This window comes from Strix aluco, chromosome 2 (assembly GCF_031877795.1).
Source record: "Strix aluco isolate bStrAlu1 chromosome 2, bStrAlu1.hap1, whole genome shotgun sequence".
NCBI classification, from domain to species: domain Eukaryota; kingdom Metazoa; phylum Chordata; class Aves; order Strigiformes; family Strigidae; genus Strix; species Strix aluco.
Genome location: NC_133932.1, coordinates 15,645,049 through 15,666,804, shown reverse-complemented (window position 1 = coordinate 15,666,804; position 21,756 = coordinate 15,645,049). Strand labels below are relative to the sequence as shown.

Genomic DNA, 21,756 nt, shown 5'->3' with positions numbered 1-21,756 from the left:
GAAGTCTGTGGAACTGAAGGTCTGTTAATGCCAACAAAGCTCATTATTGCTCTTCATTGCAATCTCTTCTTGCAAGTGAGGGACATGTACTGGGTTAGTCCCGAGCAACCCACACAGCACATAAGCTTCTTATAAGATTAGATGGGATGAGTGGGCTCTTAGACAGTAAAACACATCAACCATCCTAGTTTCACTTCATCCAGTTACTCTCCCCCCAAAATGTAACTGGTTAGTCCCTCCCTCCCGGGCTCCAAATGTCTATCAGACAGGGTACTGCTTCTGGCAAACCACAAACTTTTTCATATTGCTACATCAAGCCACAGCTTGCTGAACCTTGCTTCTCCACCTGTCTGTTTTGCAAGACTTTCTCCCACATGCCCACAATAGCCTGAGCCCCATTTTAGCTCACAGGGCTCACAGGCAGTGAGGAGAGTGCAGAGGGAGTGTTACAGCTAAAAGTATGTGAGAAGTGGAGCTTGCACCTTCAAGAAAAAGGCATTGTCTTACATTGCTAAGTTCCCTGATGCTTTCCACCTAAGAAAGTGGCCAGGGCTGTAAACTGTAGGAGACCCAAAGAAATAGGGTGTACAGACAATGTTTGTTCATCAGTTCACCTGAGCTGCTCCACGCAGGCCCTGCAGTACCTGTATTACCTGCATGGTTCAGGCAGTGGACTCAGGAAGAAAAAGGGGCAGCACAGACAGATGGAAACATAGGATGGTTCAGGACTCAGTAGCCAACCTCCACACCAAAGCCTTGCTCCCTGTGCCCCAGCTGTTCCCTGTGCTGCCAGCTTGGATCTTTCCAACCTCCAGGCAAGTGCTAAAATTCCCTGGGTTTCCCTACATCCCAAGTCCTCACTGGGGGACAGAGGACGCAAGCCCTGAGCTGAGCGCTGGGACCAGACCACAGCACCAGCCCAGGGTGCACAGGCAGGCTGAGAGGCAAACAGCCATTTGCCTGACTGGGCTGTTCCCTGTCCTGCTCCTTGCACAGGGTTCCTCATTCTGCCAGCCTCAATGCTTTGCTTCCCTACCCCATTTCATTTCAACAAACATCAGCCCAGGCAAATGGGAACCCAAGACAGGAGCAGACACACAGATGGTTGCCAGGGAAGAGAGAGGAGCAGATTTCAGGGGGAAAGAGAGAGCAGAAGAGAGAGGCCTGAATGGGTGCCCAGAACAGGATCCCCAAAGAACTCCACCAGTGCCTAAAGGACAGCAGAATTAGCTACAGAGCTGGAGATGAAAACAACCCCAAGTTCCTCCATACGGACAAAGTGAAGAAATTTGCTTTCTGTGAATTTTATGTGGCAACTACTATTTTCTGTTAGAAAAGCCTACACTAGGCCAGGCCTGTTCATGCACAATTCCTGCTCACCTAACGAAAAGGCAAATGCCTAAGAACCATGCAAAGTCCCATCCACACTGGTCAGTGGCATATGTCAGCCACATGAATCAACTGCATTACTCTCTCAGTTTCACACAGGTGATCTTACCATGCCCTTTACATTCCTAACCACCGCAATTACAGATCTAGCCTGAACTCAGATTTCAAACTCCTGTTCCCCTTTCTGCCTTCTCATACATCCATACACACCTCTGGGGACCCATGGATGGAACACTACTGCCATGGTTACTGTAACATAACTAACAACAGCGGATAATAAGCATTGGAAACACTGTTAAGAGGCTGACCTTCTAACTGTTATGAATCTCAGCCTGTGAGACAGAGGACTTCACGTTCTAATGGACTCGCATAATTAATTATGCATCTTGTAGAATGATTTTAGTCAGGAGACATGCTCGGTCAGCTGAAGTTTGAAGTAAAGAATGTGCTTAGCATGAGATGTAACCAGACAACTGAGAACATGGGAGTGATCATTTTGCATGATTGAAGAGTAAAACTTTGCTGGCTTTAAGCTAGTGATATGGCAGCTGAATTTTCAACCAAGTGGCATTTATTCTCAGGTAAACTCAAATTCTCTTTTCAGATGAGATTTTCTAGGTGAGCTAGTGCATATGCATTACTTTCTAGTTACCACACATCTGCATTACCGAGACTCCACCCAACAGCTGTGCTGTGGTGTTTGCTGCAGCTCAGCCACCTCTGCTGCAGAGACACAAACCTGTCATCACAGGTGAATCACACACACTCAGTTTTCACACTGTAGCTTTGGAAAGGGGAAAGACATTCAGGGGAAGACATATTTGACAAGCAAACTACTGGTGTACAGAAAGGGACTTTCTGATACTGCAGTTAGAAACCAACAGTAACTAACAATCTCTCCAGCCCATCCCAGCAAGACACGTGCACTGGGACTCAACACTTCCTAAAATCAAGCTGCCTTGGCTAATAAGGATCTCTTAAATTTATTAATAACCATCTATGTCTGTCTTTCTATCTGAAACTGTGGGTAATAATATTTTCTGTGGACGACTTGCCCCTCAGTTGGGGTAGTATCTAGAAAAAGGCACATCCACTGCATACAGAGCATTTCTGCACATAGTCAGATACACCCACACGCGTCTGTTGACTGAGACCTGGAACTGAGACCACGTCTCTTCAGGTTTCAGCACTGTTCACTTTGTGGTTACAAAGAGCCAGATTTTCACCTAACGCAAAGGGATTCAGCATCATCAAAATCTATGGAGCTACTCCACCTCACAGCAGCTGGTATGTAGGTGTTCAGGTTTTACAGACAACAGTTCTTCAAACAGAGCTCAAGGTAATCCATAAAGTCAATATTCACAGATTTCTGGCTGCAGTCTCAGAGGCTACATTTATTTTCTCTCTTGCAACCTGTTCTAAAACAATGCCTGCCTCAGTAAAAGAGATGGGATTGTTAACTTTGAGTGTGCACTAAGAGACTTCCTTACTTTCTAGCATTTCTGGATTATGGAAAGGATAGCGAAGGAGGGGTGGCTTCTGCTAAATTTCTTTCTTCCTTTTTTAAGTTGTTAATACCCTGAAGTCTACTACCTAAACTTTACATCAGGGATTTAGCCTAATTTTTCTGCATTTTCATAAATTCTGCAGAGGCCCAGAACCTTTGGGAAGTGCCATTTCATTTGCGTTTAATAAAAAAATTAATTAAATAACTTGCAGCTCCTTTTGTCCATGCCTTAGTCATTGACAGTCATGGTTTTCTGGAAGAAGTGATAGCTTCAGTAGACCCTTCATTTTCTCAAGAAAGTCGTATTTAAAAGGTTAACTACAGTGGCAACCTCTGGCATGGTAGGAAAGGAAGACACAAAAACTCACCTTATGTAAATTGTGATTAGAATATCACCACCAGCTCCCCAGCTGGGGGCCTCACAGATGCACATGATAGTTGACTACCTCTCTCAGAGGCTGAAATCCCCTGTGATCTATCAGCTTCCTCTTCTCTGACGTCTGGGAACAGACTTTACTAGAACAGTGGTCTGGCATTATAAGCAAGTGATGGGAAGTAATAAGCATGCTTTGATTTTAGACACTGACTTGTCATGATGAAACAAAGGTTGAGCAGAGACAGCTTTCAACACCTATGCAAGGCTCTCATCTTCCAGTGTGGTTTCTTTTCTTGAAGGGGCTTCAGAACTCTAAGCCTACAAAAGAGAAATGAAAGGCAAACCAGAGACAAATTAGAAATGTTAAAGTACTCTGGCTGACCTCAAATTATGGGAGTGGGTGCCAGAAAGCAAGCTCAGAATATGAGTGAGTGAAACAAGAGCAAAAACTCTCACTGAGGTCCTGGAGAACCTCATGTTTCTTTGCAACAGTCCTCCAGGGGTGTAGCCCTTACTGAAGTACAGATTTCTACTGAGATGTGCAAGCTGACAAATGCTCAGAGAGAGATTTTTAACTGGGTCAGGGGGGATGTGCAAGGCTTCATTTTCTCATCTTCTGAAGGTTTGCCTCACCTGCCTGTGGCAAGAAGGTATCTGGTATCAGAATTAGCACTGCAGCATCTGTCACCAGCACAGAAGGCCCTGGGAACTTTTTTCCCTACTAAAAAAGAGAAAAAATGTAAGTCACCCCTGAAGTAGCTTTTGTAACACATTTCTCAACATGTTTTGCAAAAAATGCACCAATTTTACATCTAGGAAGTGTGAGTGCTAGTTTCTTGGAAATCAGATAATTTCTGGCTATCAGTTCCAAAAATGAAATGGATCTGCCTTCCTGAAAGTCACATGCACGTATTTTTGACTAAATATGATGCATCTGCTCTTAGTAAAGACACCTAGGGCTATGCTTAAGATCACAGAAGATCTCACTTGGATAGGACACTCTGGTCACCCCTTTGTCCAGCCTACACTTTAACTAGGGTCAGCTTTGAAAGCACACTAGTTTGCTCAGGGCTGGGTACTTTTCAGCACTCCACCTTTCCTATCTGTACAATGAATGAAATGACATTATGATTGCAGAGTAAAAGGCAAAAGAAGGCTGGGAAGAATAACAAGATCACCATACTGAAGCCATACTAAACAGGCCTTTCTCTAGCTTGTTTCTAAAAACCTTGAATGACCAAGACCATCTATTCCAGCTTCTTATAATCACTACTAATAGAGGCTCTTCCTAACATTTAGTCTGAAAGTCTTTCCACAGACTTAAACCCATTACTTCTTATTCTATTTGAAGTAGATGCAGAGAACATTTACTCTCATCCTTTTTACAGGTTTGCATTTATGTATTTGAAGATATCACATCTCACAGTAGATTAAATGACCCCAAGTCTTTCAGCCCTTCCTCAGCATCTTGCTGTTGTTCCCTCTTCTCTCTCAAACTGTTTGACATCTTTCTTGAAGCATAATGCCTAAAATATCTGACATGCTACCTTCTAAGATCCTGTTTCTTGAATCAGCAAATACAGTTCTCAAATAATTCCTTAGCTGTTTTACAGGGGAGGAGAAAATCAAGTTGTGCCCTAAGCTAGATAAAAGATTATGAATTCATAGATCTGGAAAGACCATTTGTGTTCCAGAAAACAGACAGGTACTATGTAATAAGCTTTCACCCTAATATTATAAAACCAATCTCAAGGCCATAATGTCAAGGGAAGCATGGATTGTGAAAACTTTATACAGCTAAAAAGAAATTTTCAAATTATATACATTTATTTTGCCAGGAGCTGTGACAATCCTGAGCCTGGGCACACCTGCTAACACCTTCTGCAAAGACTGGAAAGAGGAGCTAGGAACATAATTTATTCCTTCCTTCCCCTGCAGAGATGACTTAATATCCTTTTACCTTAGAAACCAGAGAAATGCATACTGATTAGGCCAAATGTATAACTGAGCTCTTTTGGTGGTGAGTTTGCACGCAAATAGCTCAGCTCATTGCTCTGTGGTTGAGGACCACAAGAATTCCTTGCAAACCCCATCCCGACCAAAGGTGATTGAGTCACGTGCTTTGACATCTCACTTACACGGGATGAGGGGCCCAAGACAGACCAGAAAGAGAAGTTAGCTTAGATCTTTTGAAAACTTAGCTAAAATCTGTAAAAGCTATCTGGCAAACACGCTCCTAGATGTACCGGGTGAGCACTCTCACCGCAGAAGCATAGTTAGGAGGGCACCATGCATGCTGGGGAAGCTGCACTGCCTGGTTGAACACTGCAGCTGCTACAGCCACCACAGCCACTTGGTAGCACAGAGAAGGATGGTTCTTGTCACTTTGCTCCAAAACAACCACCAGCAGCAGAAAGAGCACCTCTCTGCAAAAAAAGGGTAGGGAGTATAACACCTAACTCATCAAGACTACCTGCTGCTGGGACCATAGCCAAGAAGCCCTCATTCTGGCCACAATCATGCACGTCCTCTCCAAGTCCTGGAGGGTCCATCAATCACCTGTGGCTTGAACAGTTAGGTAGCAGACCCCACTCAAGGGCTGATGTTCTATCCCAGTCCCCAGGGAGGTGTTTGATGCCCAGGGCTGGGACTGCCCCTGGTGTCCCCTCACTGCCCTGCTCCTGGCTGCAGGGTTGGAAGGTCCTGGATGCTAGACCCTGCCCTGCTGCTCCACGAAGCCCCTGGCCCTGACACAAACAGGGAAACCACCTGCCATCCCACTCCACTGCTATTAGATCACTCTGACTTCTCTGGGGTAGGGGGTGGGAAAGAATATAAATAAAAAAGACAAAGCAATCTCCTGTTTTTACTTTATCTCATTACCACGAAGGGTAAGGTGGAAAGTACCAGACTTATAAAGCACACTATTGTCTTTCATTTTCTACACATGTGGAAATTTTGGACAAATGTGTCAAAGCATCCTACTTCCTCTGGGACTGTTTTTACTGAAACCTCTGATAATCTGAACCTGCTTACAAAAACAATACCCTGAAGGTTAGATCTGGCCAGGATTACTTTCTGTATATAAAGTCACAAGTATAGGGCCACTGCCTGTGTAAAAAGCTGAACGCAAATCAAAGTCCTTCCAGGGAAAAAATAATATACTTGAAATCTATTCAATGTACCAAAAGTGTACACAAAACATAGCTTTTATAGTTCCTGTGAGTGGGTAGATAGGAGTGACCAAACTGTCAGACCAGCACACTCACCTGCATTTGCAAGTCACATTTCCTCTTATAATTGGCATAGGCATCTGAGCTCCCCATCCTAATCTAATAGTTATTCCCAAATAGTTAAGTGAGGGTAAAGTCTCACAAAAAGAGTGGATGCTACTGAAGGAATACCTGTCGAATATCAAGGAAGGCCACAGGGGGGATTGCCTACACCAGGGAATCATTTCCCAGTGTTTGCCAGTATTTTATTCTGCTGTTGCTGTGAGGGAATGGCTGGTAGCGATGCTGGGAGCACACCCGTGGCCAGGCTGACCACCTCAGGATGTTCAAGCCTGGAGGATGCTGCTCCACCCAGCTTGGTACACCAAGGACCAAAAATCCCATCCTATGATACCACCATCCTCCACTTCAGTGCTGGCAAAACCCTGGCTTAGTTATTCAACAACCAAAAAAGGTAAAATTTTGAAACCCTTTCCAGCCTAGAAAGGTCAGAATGAGGGACCAAAACCTGTGCCACCTAGCTTTCTTCGGAAGAGAAGGAAGAAGAACGGGCAGAGGGGCGCGGCCGGGAGGATGCAGGAGCCCGACGGCCGCTGGGCTGTGCAGGGGCAGCCGCCTCCCCCCGCTGCTCCCCCCGGAGCACACGGCACCCGCCCTCTGCTGTCACGTTTGGAACGCCGGGAGGGGCTGGGCAGAAGACTGCTGTTTGGGTAGACCACTAGATGGCAGGGAACGGCAGGGATTGAGCACCAGCTGCGTCCTCCTCCCCTGCGAGCACGACCCCGTATTTCCCCCTCCAGCCCCCAGCTGCCAGCCCAGCCTGCAGAGCTGGGCAGGGCAAATTCAGTGAGTGCACCAGAGAACAGCCACAACCACCCTACACCCTTCAAACCTCAAAGTAATTTCCTCTTTCACATTTTTTTTTTTCCTTCTTTTTTGGGGGGCGTGATATTTTGAGGGTTTCGTTTTGCTGTTTTACAGTGCTGAAAGAAGACATGGCACCTATTTTGAGATGCCATTGAACTGTGGCATGGTGGCGGTGCATGAATAAAGCTGGTTCATTTTAGGGAAGAGCAGGTGCTCTTCAGCAGTTCTTTGGAAGACGGGATGATATGCCACCAGCCAGAAATGGTTTTCATTGATTAAGAACAAAACAAAACCCTTACACCTTAAATTATGCCCTTAATTGCTCACCCTTTTGCTCCTTCTCCTGAAGTGTTATGTGTCCAGACAAAAAATCCCACAAAACTGTTGAAATTTCAGGGCTAAACAGGTGTCCTCTGAGCAGTTGTCAACACTACCAGCTGGGGTATCATTTTTATTTGCATTTTTAGCCAGGATAACTCACATTTTCTTAACCAAAGAACACTAAACCCTTTTTACAATATTTATTCAGTTTCATGTCTTTTCTCTAATTCTATGCTTTTTAATTACTCTGGTGTCAGTGAAAGACTGTATCATCCAAAAAGTTATATTCCAAACAGTAACAGAGCAAGATTCTTCTTAACAATATCTCTGCCACCTCTTGTCTTTCTTGACCCAGAGGAAAACCCCACAAGGATGAAAGTTGCCCCCTGTCCCATCCCTGTCTTGAGCTCCGTCTGTGCCTGCCCACGTGAAGCCAAGGCAGGGAGCTGAACGTCTTTCATTTTGATGACCGTCTGATTGCCACACGTCCCAATCCTCACCCTCAAACTGCTAACTGGCTGCCTCATCTCCAGGACTTGCTTCTACTGGGCTGTCCCAAATTAACTGCTAAAATAATTGATTTCTTTTGATTTTCTTGAAATAGCATGTTTCTTTTGAATTTAATTTCTCTGCACTTTCTACTCCCATCCAGCCTTGTCTCTGACAGATACAGTATTTCAAAACATGCTCATCTTTCCTCAGAGCTTCTTCCTTCAGGAATTAACTAATCCAAATATAAAGTTGAACCTTATTTGCCACAGGGGATATAATCAAGCATCCCAAAACTGATCATGCCATCTTCTCCCTGGACCGCGACTCTGGTGTGGGATTCATTGCACCCACTGCAGACAACTACAGTGGAATGCTGTCTCTGAGCTATCCACCACCAGGCTCCCTTAAGACTCATGGGAGAAAAATGAATCATGTCGTACACTTTGTGCATGTTATAGTTAAGTGGGCATTGGATGAATTACCACTAAAAGGCTGATTCACTCCTTGATTGCGAAGAAAGCCTTCCCATCCACAAAGAAGGGACCCAGTGACTTCACTATGAGCTTCACCAAGGAGAACACGACTTCTCTGGTCTGCTGTCATACGCTTGTTTTCCATCATCTGCAAGCCTCCTTTCCAACTGCAGTAAACTGCATCCACCTGGATCAGTTCAGGCAGGTGTAAGAGTAAGATCTGCTCACCTGATCTGTATGCTGGGTCTGAGTTTATCCATTGGGTCTAGATCCAGGACTGAAGATCCTCAATCCATATTCATTTGTGTGCGTCCTGCTACAACGATGGATAAAAACTGAGCAGGAAGAAAAGCTACCACAAATTATGACAGAAAGCACCTGTTTCAGCCCTTCAGCCACAAAGGGGTGGAAGCAACTGAAGCTACAGGGTTGTTCTCAGGAGCTCAGAGCAGTGAGTGTGATGGACAGCACGAGGAAGGTCCCAGTGCGAGAGCTGGGATGCAGCCCTCCGCAGTGCAGAAGAGTTGCCTTCTTCCCCCCCTAACATAGAGGTGGCAGCAAAGGGAAGTCTAAGATTTATATGAGTAAAAACCTTCAGGCCAGCCCATAGGTTTCGTCTGATCCCTGTAGTATCTGTAGCGAGATTACAGATTTTTTAATAAACAAGGAAAAGTAGGGTGGGGCTGACATTACAGTTTTCCTATCAGACAAATGAGTACAAAGGCTAGTGCTGGTGAGAGATTGCATCCCAGATTTCTCTTCTGCCACACAGAAAACCAATTTGGTTGGCTTGTCCCAACCATATTCTGGGATAAATACCTTCTGAAGGTTCTTTGTAGATGAACCAGAAGGGAAAAAACTAATAATAAAAGAAAAGAGTATTTTTATAGTTTCATGTTTGTCTAAGCAGAGAGTATTTGAGGGTAGCAGACATACCACACAAGTTGTTGCAGCTACAGTTAACCTCTTTCCATCATGGAAGAGGACAACTCCTTCACAATATGTGGGGGCAGGGATGTTAAATTCCCTGGAGTGATTTACTGTTAAAGCAGCTCTATTAAAATCATTGAAAGACAACCGTTAGAAACACTCATCAAGCATCACTGTAGAAAGTAAAGGTAAATCAAAGACTAAATCCTTAAACTACTGCTTCTTCCCTTCTTCCTTAGCCAAAGACAGGGCTCCTGGAAGAACCATCAGAGAGTGATGTCCACGAAGTCAGGAGAACACCAGGTCAGCCATTTAACATAACGCCTCTTTCATGGTTTATAGAATATATGGGGGGAAGGGGATTTACTCAAGGCCCATCCAGCAGATCAGCACCAGCATGGGAAGAACAGCCAGGCCCGTGGTTGACAGTGTGTACCTGGGATCAGTAGCAGAGCTGAGGAGGACTGCAGTGTAAAATTTCTTCCCTGTATTTGCTATTCTGATCCTTGTAAAATGCCTTACCAAAGGACTGTCCCAGCAAGGCACACAAAGTACAGCTTTCCATAGACAGAAAATACAGTTATTGCACTTAACTATCACTTATCTTCCAAAGAAGAGAAAACAAACATAACCTATTACAGGGCCGCAGAGAACTGTAATTTGCCCAAATATGGGGGAGGGAGACTATTCATTCAACCTTGAAAATTTTAACAAGATGTCTAAAATTAATCTCCCTAGCATTCTCATGGTTCTTTTTCCATAAATAAATATACTTTTGCTAGCTGTTTTTCCAGAATAAGAACTATATTACCAGCACGTGTACCTTTGATTATTAGTTGCATGGGATTAGATTATTTTTAAGCTTTAATCGTTCTTGCTTTACTTTGAAATTCTGAAGTGCTAGATACACTCTCTAGTAGGTTAATCTGTTACTTAAATGCAGATAGACTTGGTTTAAAAATTGTGTACTGTCATAGGCAGTGTTTTGAGACAGCTCCTACTTTTGAAGTACACAGAATGTAAATTCCTACTGGTACTCCCATCGTTGCTCCAACACCACTACTACAGCGACGCTGCCATTATAGGAACCATTTGATGCCATGGAGTAAATTGTGTATACTGAGAGGATACTGTGGCCTATCAGTATTTTCCTTTCTTATAGGTCTTCAGTCACTGGTGAGGGCAACTGAGACATCTGCATCCCTGAAAAAAAAGGGTGCCAGTCAGAAAAATTAAAGTAGACATGATTTTTGCAGTTGGCCAAGATACAAATACTGGTTCCACATCTACACATGCAAGATTTGGGCTCCACTAGCTGAGGCCTGCTGGCTGTTAGAAAGCAAAAGCAGTAGTGTTTTATGTGGCTGCCTCAGGCAGTGCCCCTGGCCCTAACAACAGGTAAAGCTCACAGGAAGACTGGAGACCTCTCATTGGGTTATTTGATACGGCACACAGCTCTGGTGCAAGTTTTGATTTCCTCCAAACTCACTCAGGGGTCACAAAACCCACAGAGAGAAGTGAAGCTGCTTACACTGACAACACACAGCAGGCAGTGTCAGAGCCAACAACCATGGGTGATGGGAGCAACGGGCCCCTGGTCTTCCAAGGAAAGCAGATCTGAATTTTGAAGTTCTGCTTTTCCTCTTACAAATGGTCACTGCACTTTGGCCCTCCCCAGAGCAGAAAGACTACGATAAGGAGAAATAAACATCATTAGTTTATTCTGAGACAGTCCACAGCTAGCAAAGTTTTTTTGGAATGATAAACAGGCACAGCACAGCTTTTCAGGTGCCAAATATTTGTTTTAATGTTTAATACTTTCCAAAAAATATTTTTCTCCTACCACCTCATCCTTGTTTTTCCTGAATTTATTGCAAATATAATTTTGTTCCCAGCAGGAAGGTTGTATGTGTAACAGATGAAGGACCGTATTCAGGATGTGGCACACACAGAGCGATACCCTACAATTTTCACAGACACGTAGGTGTCTGTGTCACCTCGTAATTGCTTTACTATGTCTAAACCACAGCCTCGGTCTCTGTCAACAGCCCAGAAAGAGGAGAGGGGGTGCAGAAGGGCAACTGGCCCCAGCAAGGCAGACAGGGGCTGAGCTGGGCACAGCCACACACCACCTCCTGGAATTAAACACTGGGATTTGGGCTGAAAATGTACCAAACTGAGTCCAACTACTTTGGGGAGGGGGAAACAAAAAAGTTTGAAAAATTTCCAGGAGTTTCAGGTGTATGAAAACAGCATTTTTGTCTAAAGAAGCACAGAGGGTGTTTGGCAGCTCTGTCCAAAAAATCATGCCCTCTGGGATACCCCAGAGGAGAGGGATGTTTACACGGCTGCTCAGGTCAGTGGTACGTACCTGTAACATTAAATGCAGTCATCATAAATGATCCCTCGACTTTTTTCCACAGGAAAATTTTGCAGAGTTTGTGTCCTCATGAATTCTCCTAAAAAGTTGACAGAAATGTTCAGAAAAAAATATTTTCTGATGAAAAATACCATTTTTTTCAGATAGATAGGTTGTTTTGATTTAACGAAGAATAAAAAAATAATTTCTGCAAGACTGTAAGATTTCATCTTCTCTCTATCTGAATAGGTGTTTTATTATTTCATTAGAGAATGCTGTTTTAACTCATCTGTGGCTTGCTTTCATATCTACTGGAAATCAGCTCGCCTGTTACCATATCAGCTGCTATTTTAGAAGTGGTTGCCTTGGTTAAGAAATTAATGAAACCTTGAAAGGATAGGGCAAATAGGGCTTTTATGGTAGGCAAATAAATCTTCTGCCATCTTTATGTTTGCATTGTTGTCTTACTCCATAATAACTCACATCCCTTAAAGAAAGAGAAGACAAAGGTAGGAAGTCCTTTCAATCTGGATTGCACATTACTCATTTCCTGAGCCCTCGGCTTCTGACCCTGCCAAGGCACAATGTCCACTGCCCCCAGACACCCCTGTAGCTCCCCAGGGATCTGCACACCCATGCCCTCCTCTTCCTCTGTAGGGAGGAGGAGGAGGGGACAGGAAGCCACAGGCCTCTGAAGCACTGACACGGAACACTCAGAGCAGCAAAAATCACTGAAAACCACACCTTGAACAATGGAAATAAGTGAGTGCTGTCTGTTTTAGTCACCAAATGAGGGAGAGTCCCATAAGGAAAATGTAGGTGGAGACCATGCTCATTCATATACCCAAGGATACCAAATTAAGATTACATACATAAGCTTTTCATTCTATCATTTCATAACTTCCATTTACATAAGGGTATAATGCTGTTTTTCTTATTATTCATCCTGTCATCTGGGCCAGATACTTTTTTTAGGATCTCCTTTCTGCTTTTTAATTTCAAGGGCAGATGGTGCTTCCTCTGGCCATGCCTTGGTCTTTTCCATTCTTCATGCAATTATCTTCAAACATTCAACTCAGAAGAGGAATTCACAGACCTTTTTCCTGTCCATTATTTACCACTGATTCATCCATGGGATCCTTGTTGCCCATTCCCATTAGTCTCACCAATAAGGTAACCGAAATCATGGTTCATCCATTTAGGACAAACACTGTCGTTCCCATTACTCTCTGTAAACTACTTTGTGACAGCACCGTGAGGGCAGTGGACTTCCCCTTCAGCTTCCAAAACCACATTTTGGGTCTCACTGTGTATTTTGTGGTACCGCCAGACAAATTCCAGTCCAAGCAAGTACAGGCAACTAAATAAGTCGCAGCCAACAGTAAATGCAGTTACTTGCTACTTAGCACCCAGGCTTGGACGTTTTGATCAAGCGTTCAGAAAGTCCCCCCTTCCCAGGTAATCTAACTACTTATACACTTTTAACCTTACAAGGGGTTTTTGCCTTTAAAACACCCACTGCTTTAAATAAGGTATGGAAGAGGGGATCTCCTCGCTGATTTCACTCAACTTCAGATTTGGCCAGCCAGGAAATGCCACCCATATAAACCACTATTTTTGGCCTTAAAATGACACCCGTTGGCAAACTAGGAGCTACGGAGAACTAGGAGGGATTTTGCTAAATATGTTAAAGTAAATAGAAATGATCAATTTATCCTGGATTCTACCAATTCATCAAAGGAAAGGTTATAAAAGCTTGCAGTAAAGTTCAGAAAGTGTTGACACCTAAGTTTTATTTAGTTTTAGTGAGGCTTTTTTATCTTCACGAAGAGCGTTGCAGCTCAGTTCTCACATGCTTCGTTGGTCATCTTCACTAGGGACGTGACCTCTATAGGATTGGATTTCTCCTAACTGTGTCAGTGTAGCAAGCTTCACATGGAGCAGTCCAAGTATGTATTCCCATACAAAAAAGACATTCTTTGTGGCCCTTTAAGACTGAATATATCACCAACTTCATCTGAGCATCACCAAATAATACTTTAATACCATAAATGTCTCAGGTGAACATATTTCTAGCTAACAGGCAAGAAAATTCTTCTAGGTAGCTGAGTTGAAGCAAGGATGAAGAAATAGGTCTGTCTTACACCTTCATATTTAAGTACAGGAAGAGAAGTCTGTCTTACATCTTCCTATTTAAGTACAGGAAGAGCTTTTGCTCCATCTCAGTAGGCACACATGCATTTTTTTCCATGCAAGATTCTTAAAAATTTCCACAGTTTGCCAAAAGATGTGTAATGGCTGTAAATATTCTGTGCTGCTTGGGGCCTCTAACTTAAGTGGGTGTTCAAGTTTAGATTAATTTAAAACAGAAATCAAGACTATATACAAATCCCTTAACTTGAAATGAGTTAACTTTTTTTGCATTTTTCCCTCCCATGCATTGGATTAATTTCCCAACTTTCAGTTTCAGCAGTAAGTCAGTAAACAATCTCCATGAAAGTAATTTTGCACAAGTAACAAATGGACAGTAGACAGAACCAAGAATTGACGCTCAACTTGTTTGACCTTCATGGTATGTTTGAACTTCAGCCTCTAGGTGGAAGACCTTCTACTACAATGTTTGCTGCAAGCAGATCCACGTTGCTTAAATCTCCAGCAGACATTCATCCGATATTGTAGTTAACAGCGAAAGTCTTCTAAAATGATTTATCTTGAGCAAATTCATTAATACAGTTGTGTAGGATCAGCTTAGTACCTCTGAAGCTTAGTCTAAACCACAACGTACACCTATTCAGCAATACTACAGTATTACTTCAGCCAGTGCCTGCCACCCATCTTTGTATGAGCTGAACAATAGACCCAGGTAACACAAAACCACAAAATAGAATATATGCAGCTGTTTCGCGTGCCAGTAATTAATGAGTTTACTTCATAGTAGAAAAATTTATTCCACATCAAAAGCCCCAGAAATCTCACTGAACAAGAAAAGGTAGTTTAATTCCCTGCAACCACAAGCTCTACACAAAATGGGCTATCAAGAAGGCTAAAGCGTAAATTCTCACTGCAAGCCTTAATCCCCTGAGTTAAGACATTAATTGGTGATATGTACAGTGCACATGCTCCATCTCCCACAGGAGCTATGGATGACTCTGCAGGTTGGCTTACAGGGTAAGACAACATCTTTCAGCAAGAGAAGAAATAACCTCTGCTTCTTTCTCTATGCTGTGACTGATTAGGAAAGAATGGTAACAAATCTGGAGACAGTCTGGGGACCCTGTCATTCCCTTGCTAGCCTGCTGCGAGCCAAAGATACTGGGATTTACATTCTCACTGGCAGATCTCTCTCCAATCAATATTCTGCTTTACTAGCTCTCAGGCAGACCCTACAGAGGATACAAGGTACTCCAAACATGGATCAGTCTCCTTTTTTACTAATTACTATTTCTGGAAACTGAAGGCTGCTGGTTTGCCAGTTACGTAAAAAGAAATAAGCTTACATTTTGTCTAAATAAATATTTGATGGCAATGCACAGTAACAGGAAAAGTTACCAGTTTTAGAGACAGGTACAGCCTTGTAGCTAACCTTGTCAAAACACCAGGATTCATGGATCTGTCTCCTCCTTGGGACCTAGTTAAACTCAGACTTTCTCTGGAGTTTTCTGTAATCCATCAATTTGACAATCTTTCCCTCAATATCAGTTTAGTAATATCAGCCTGATATTTATGGTGGCTGTCATTTTTACTGAAGTAGAATTGAATACGACTGCCCAAATTAGATTCTGACCTCTTTTGTGGTTATGGATGTGGAATAACTTCTTGGACACAAAAGAACAGAATAGAACAGAATAGTTCAGTTGGAAGGGACCTACAATGATCATCTAGTCCAACTGCCTGATGACTTCAGGGCTGACCAGAAGTTAAAACATATTATTAAGGGCATTGCCCAAATGCCCCCTAAACACTGACAGGCTTGGGGCATCAACCACCTTTCTAGGAAGCTTGTCCCAGTGTTTGCTCACCCTCTCAGTAAAGAAAAGCTTCCTAATGTCCAGTCTAAACCTCCCGTGGCACAGCTTTGAACCATTCCCATGCATCCAACCACTGGATCCCAGGAGAAGAGATCAGCACGTCCCTCTCCACTTCCTCTCCTCAGGAAGCTGCAGAGAGCAATGAGGTCACCCCTCAACCTGCTTTTTTCCAAACTAGACAAACCCAAAGTCCTTAGCTGCTCTTCATAGGACATTCTTTCCAGCCTTTCCACCAGATTTGTTGCCCTCCTCTGGACACATCCAAGTACCTGAACAACCTTCTCAAATTGTGGCTCCCAGAACTGTATTCAAAGTGAGGCCGCACGAACATTAAGTACAGGGGGATAATCACCTCTTTTGACTGTCTGGTTATACTGTGTTTGATGCACACCAGGATGCAGTTTGCCCTCTTGGCTGCCAGGGCACACTGCTGACTCTTATTGAACCTGCTGTCAACCAGCACCCTCAGATCCCTTTTTGCAGGGCTGCTCTCCAGACACTTCTCTCCCAATCTATACTTGCTCTTGGTGTTGCTCCATCCCAGGTGCAGAATATGGTATTTGAACTCATTAAATTTCATCCTATTAATCATTGCCCAATGCTCCAATCTATCTAGATCTCTCTGCAAGGCCTCTCATCCCTCGAGAGAGTCAACAGAACCTCCCAGTTTGGTATCATCAGCAAACTTGTTAATTCAACTCCTGCATCTATATCACTGATAAATGTAATAAACAGAACTGGCCCTAGAATTGAGCCCTGAGGAACATCGCCGGTGACTGGTCGCCAGCCAGATGTAGCCCCATTCACCACAACCCTTTGAGCCCTGCTGTTCAGCCAGATCTTCACCCAGCATGCCATGTGTCTGTTCATCTCACAGCTGGACAGCTTGTCCAGAAGGATGCTATGAAGGACAGTATCAAAAGCCTTACTAAAATCCAGAAAAACTACATCCACTACCTTCCCTTCAGCCATTAGGCAGGTGGCCTTATCATAGAAAGATATCAAATTAGATCAACGGGACTTTGTGAATCCATGTTGACTGTGCCTGATGATTGTATTGTTCTTTAAATGTCTTTCAGCAGTACCCAGTATGGTCTCCTCCATAATTTTTCCAGGCACTGAAGTTAGACTAACAGGTCTGGAGTTCCCTGGGTCTTCCCTCATTCCCTTGTAAATTAGAATAACACGGGCTATCTTCCAGTCAGCAGGGACCTCCTCAGACCCCTGAGACCTTTGGTAAATGATTGAGAGGGATCCTGTCATAACATCTGTTAGCTCCTTCACTACTCTGGGATGAATCCCATCAAGCCCCAAGGAGTTAAGAACATTCAACTGATGGAACTGGTCCTTATAATTTCAGTGTCCACAAATGGAAAGTCACTGTTCTTGCAGTCATGGTCTTCTGAGTCAGAGGACTGGGCAGCCCAAGGTCTATCAGTATTATTAAAGACTGAGGCAAAAAAAGCATTGAATACCTCTCACTTCCTCTTTATCCCTATTTGACAGTTGACTATCTTCAACAAGTAGCAGTCCAATGTTTTCCTTAGACCTCCTCTTTCTATTAATGTACTTAAAAGAGGCTTTCTTGTTGTCTGACCCAACACTGGCCAGTTTCAACTCTAGTTCAGCTTTGGCCTTACATGTCTTCTCCCTACGTATGTAAACGACAGGTCTCTAATCTTCCTGCAGTGCCTGACCTTCCTTCCAGAGATTGTACAATTTCTTTTTCTTTTTGAGCTCCATGAGGAGTTCCCTGTCCAGCCAAGCTGGTCGTTTGCCCCGTTTGCTTGACTTATGACACAGTGGAATTGCCTGCTCCTGGGCTTCTAAAAGATGGTTCTTGAAACTTGACCAGCACTCATGGACCCCTAAGCCCTCAAAAACAGATTCCCATGATACTCTGCTAAATAGTTCCCTGAGTAGGTTAAAGTTTACTCTCCTGAAGTCCTGGGTAAAACTGCTGTCCTTTTTTCTCTTTACACCAACAGTTTTAGTAACGACCATTTTGTGATCACTGTGGCCAAGACAGCCACCTAGCATCACATCTCCCACGAGTCCTTCTCTATTCACAAATGACAAGTCTAGGAGGGCATCTTCCCTAGATGTCTCACTGAATACTTGTAACAAGAAATCACCTTCAACAGACTATTGGAATTTCTCAGACTTGCTTGTCACAGCAGTATGGTATTCCCAACTGATGTCTGGGAAGTTGAAATCTCCCATAAGGACAAGGGCTACCAATACAGAGATTTCTCCTGATTGCCTATAGAATAACCGATCAGTGCTATCATCCTGGCTGGGCTACCAATAGTAGACATTCATACAACATCTGCTGGTTTCTATCCTCCTAATCCTCACCCAGAAGCTTTCAAACACAATCCCTAACTGTAAAGACTGTACAGTCAAACCTCTTCCTTAAACACAATTGTACAATTTCTTTTTCTTTTTGAGCTCCATGAGGAGTTCCCTGTCCAGCCAAGCTGGTCGTTTGCCCCGTTTGCTTGACTTATGACACAGTGGAATTGCCTGCTCCTGGGCTTCTAAAAGATGGTTCTTGAAACTTGACCAGCACTCATGGACCCCTAAGCCCTCAAAAACAGATTCCCATGATACTCTGCTAAATAGTTCCCTGAGTAGGTTAAAGTTTACTCTCCTGAAGTCCTGGGTAAAACTGCTGTCCTTTTTTCTCTTTACACCAACAGTTTTAGTAACGACCATTTTGTGATGGGTTGTAAAACACCTCACCTGCCCTGCCTACCCTTCCTGAACAGCCTGTAGCCCTCCATCCCAGCACTCCAACTGTGGGACTCATCCCACCACATCTCACTACTACCAATGATGTCATAGCTCTGGGAACAGACCAGCGCTTCCAGTTCATCCTGTTTGTCATACTGCGTGCGTTGGCATACAAGCATTTCAGTTGAATAAAATAAGTGTTTTGGTGAACAGGAGCATAAAACCTAAGGACTGATGTTTTAATCAACTACTGTAAAAAAAGAACTTCCTATAGGCTGTCAGGGCATGACTCAAACCTCACAATGTGACCTTGAATAATATGACAATAGTGTTTCATATAAATGCATAAAACATCCCATATTTTATACCGACAAGTAAAGGCGAGCAGTGTGCTTAGTTCAGTGTTAGCTCTCATCAAAAACGTGCCAGGAGGGTACCACCGACTAAGGTGGATGACCATTTCACAGAATCACAGAATCATCTAGGTTGGAAAGGACCTTGAAGATCATCCAGTCCAACCATTAACCTAGCACTGACAGATCCCAACTACACCATATCCCTCAGCGCTATGTTGACCTGCCTCTTGAACACCTCCAGGGATGGGGACTCCACCACCTCCCTGGGCAGCCCATTCCAATGCCTAACAACCTGTTCTGTAAAGAAATACTTCCTAATGTCTAGTCTAAACATTCCCTGGTGCAACTTGAGGCCATTACCTCTTGTTCTGTTGCTTGTTACTTGGTTAAAAAGGCTCATCCCCCCCTCTCTGCAACCTCCTTTCAGGTAGTTGTAGAGGGCGATGAGGTCTCCCCTCAGCCTCCTCTTCTCCAGACTAAACACCCCCAGTTCCCTCAGCCAATCCTCATACAACATGTGCTCCAGACCCTTCACCAGCTTCGTTGCCCTTCTCTGGACACGCTTGAGTAATTCAATGTCCTTTTTGTAGCGAGGGGCCCAAAACTGAACACAGTCATCGAGGTGCGGCCTCACCAGTGCTGAGTACAGGGGTAAGATCCCTTCCCTGTCCCTGCTGACCACGCTATTTAGCCTTGACTGGCAACTGAGGGTTGTCATGACATAGTCACCATATACCTAACCCTCCCTTTTTGCATCTCTCCCACCTAACAATGTGCCATCAAGCTTACCCTTCAAAAGACTTTCCAAAAGTCTAAGAATACCTCAGACTGCCTCTGTGCAGAAGCTTTGTATGAGGCTAGGAAATGGACTAATGCTTATCAGATTCATAATCCCTGGAAAGTGGGGTTTGCCATTGATTTCACTGTTCAGAGGCATCCCAGGACATACATAAAATGACGTAAGTTACAGAATACACACTGCATCACTGCTGCTCCAGGACTTCAGCGTAGCTCCATTTACATAAATAAAAGCAGAATGTGACACTGTACTAGATCTCAGAAAACATTTCCATTATCCTTCTGAACATTAATTGTTTTTCTATAATTAATTATCTCCCAGAACGAACCTCAATGACTACTAGCACAACATGTTTCCTTCTTATCTTCACAGCTTTTCAATTGTTCTCAGTTAAAAAGGAAAATGACAAAACATATACATATAATGAAAAAAGCCACTGGAAAAAATAACAAGAGAAGTTACAGTTTATGACATTTAATCAGAGTTTCTCAGATCTGGAAATGAAACACTTTAAGATACTACCAGTGGAAAGAGTAAGCAGTGCCATGTTTTTTTTCTTTGATGGGGAGTGAGTCACTCAGATAAAAGTTGCCTGTTAAATACCAGGATGTATAGTCTGCACTAGTTTCCTTTATAATTAGCTTTTCATCATGTTTATAGTAACATGTTCTGGAAAAATGGGACACTCACATTTCTGGGCCTTTTAATTGTAAGAATATCTTTTGACCCACCTTTTTTTTTTTTTTTTTAAGAAATCCTTATCTAAAGTATGAGACGATAACTTAAGAAAATAGATGGCACATACTGGACTAACCACACCCTCACAGCATGTTTGTCCATGGCTGAAAATAAATGGCATAAGGTTCTCCTTTGACCTGTGTCTCTACACCCTTCTTCAGACCAAAGCAAACCTTTCCACTCACAACCACACCAGTATGAAATCTGCCCATAAAGATCTACGGGCATCCCATCAGTACTGCCAAAATATACGCAAAACTGGAGGCCAAAATATGCATCATTCAGTTGTTTCCACTGTACTATGTATAAACTTTGGACATGACAGGTTACAAAGGCAATGGCAAGTGAACAGCCAAAAGGGCAAAGAAAATGGGGGGGGAAGAGCATGTGGGTAGTGAGAAAAGTTAAGACACAAGAACAGAGGAAATACAAGATGGGGAAGATGATAGAGAAAACCTGTCTGTGAACCTGCACCATTAAGGACACCATGCAAGTTCCTATCTTACCTATAGCAACAACTCGCTGTGGCTCTCACTCCCCTTCCCCTTCTAATCGTTTCTTGTGAGCTAAAACTCACAGCAGCACATTCGGTTTCTCCCTGGCAATTTTCAGACACATTCCCTAGATTCAAGCAGTGAAGGTTGTAAAACAAGAATATAACTCAACAACCAACTCGCCCCCACACATACATCTCTTGTCCTCCCTTCTGTAGTGCTCTGCTTGTTGGAAACTTGTGGTAGACACCAGAAAGCTTTAGCAAAAACAAAGGGTAGGAGTTAACCATTTAGAAAGCTTTGCTACAAGATTAAAGCAAGAGTTCATCCCTCCCCCTCCCGTTCTGGACTGGGTCATTGTATCAACAGCATTGTTCACAGGCAGCGAGGGAAACTGGCATGTCTCACTCCTTCCCGCGCAACTGCTTGGAAAGGAAAAAGACACCATGTGAAGAAAGTTGTCCGAACTTTCTCAGGATGTGGGAAAGCTGAGGGATTGCTGGCAGCTCATTCTCTGGAGATTATGGAGCAGGAAGAAGACACACACTCAAAATTAGAATTCCGTGAGGAATTTTAATAACTACTCCCATGGGACAAAATAATTTTTCTTCCAATTTAGGGCAGAGAAGCATCATTCTTAGTACTTTCTCTTTTCTGC

At 43.4% G+C, this 21,756-nt stretch overlaps 1 long non-coding RNA gene across 1 annotated transcript in view; it reads right to left on the bottom strand.

The window, feature by feature from the left end:
* LOC141918097 (uncharacterized) overlaps positions 1–21,320 on the bottom strand; it is a 28,946-nt gene extending 7,626 nt beyond the window's left edge. Inside the window, exons 1-2 of the long non-coding RNA XR_012621568.1 lie at positions 21,294–21,320; positions 11,960–12,047 (exon numbers count right to left, since the gene is read on the bottom strand). This is a non-coding gene — a long non-coding RNA (uncharacterized LOC141918097). The remainder of the gene's footprint in view (positions 1–11,959; positions 12,048–21,293) is intronic.
* Positions 21,321–21,756: the final 436 nt, after the last annotated feature.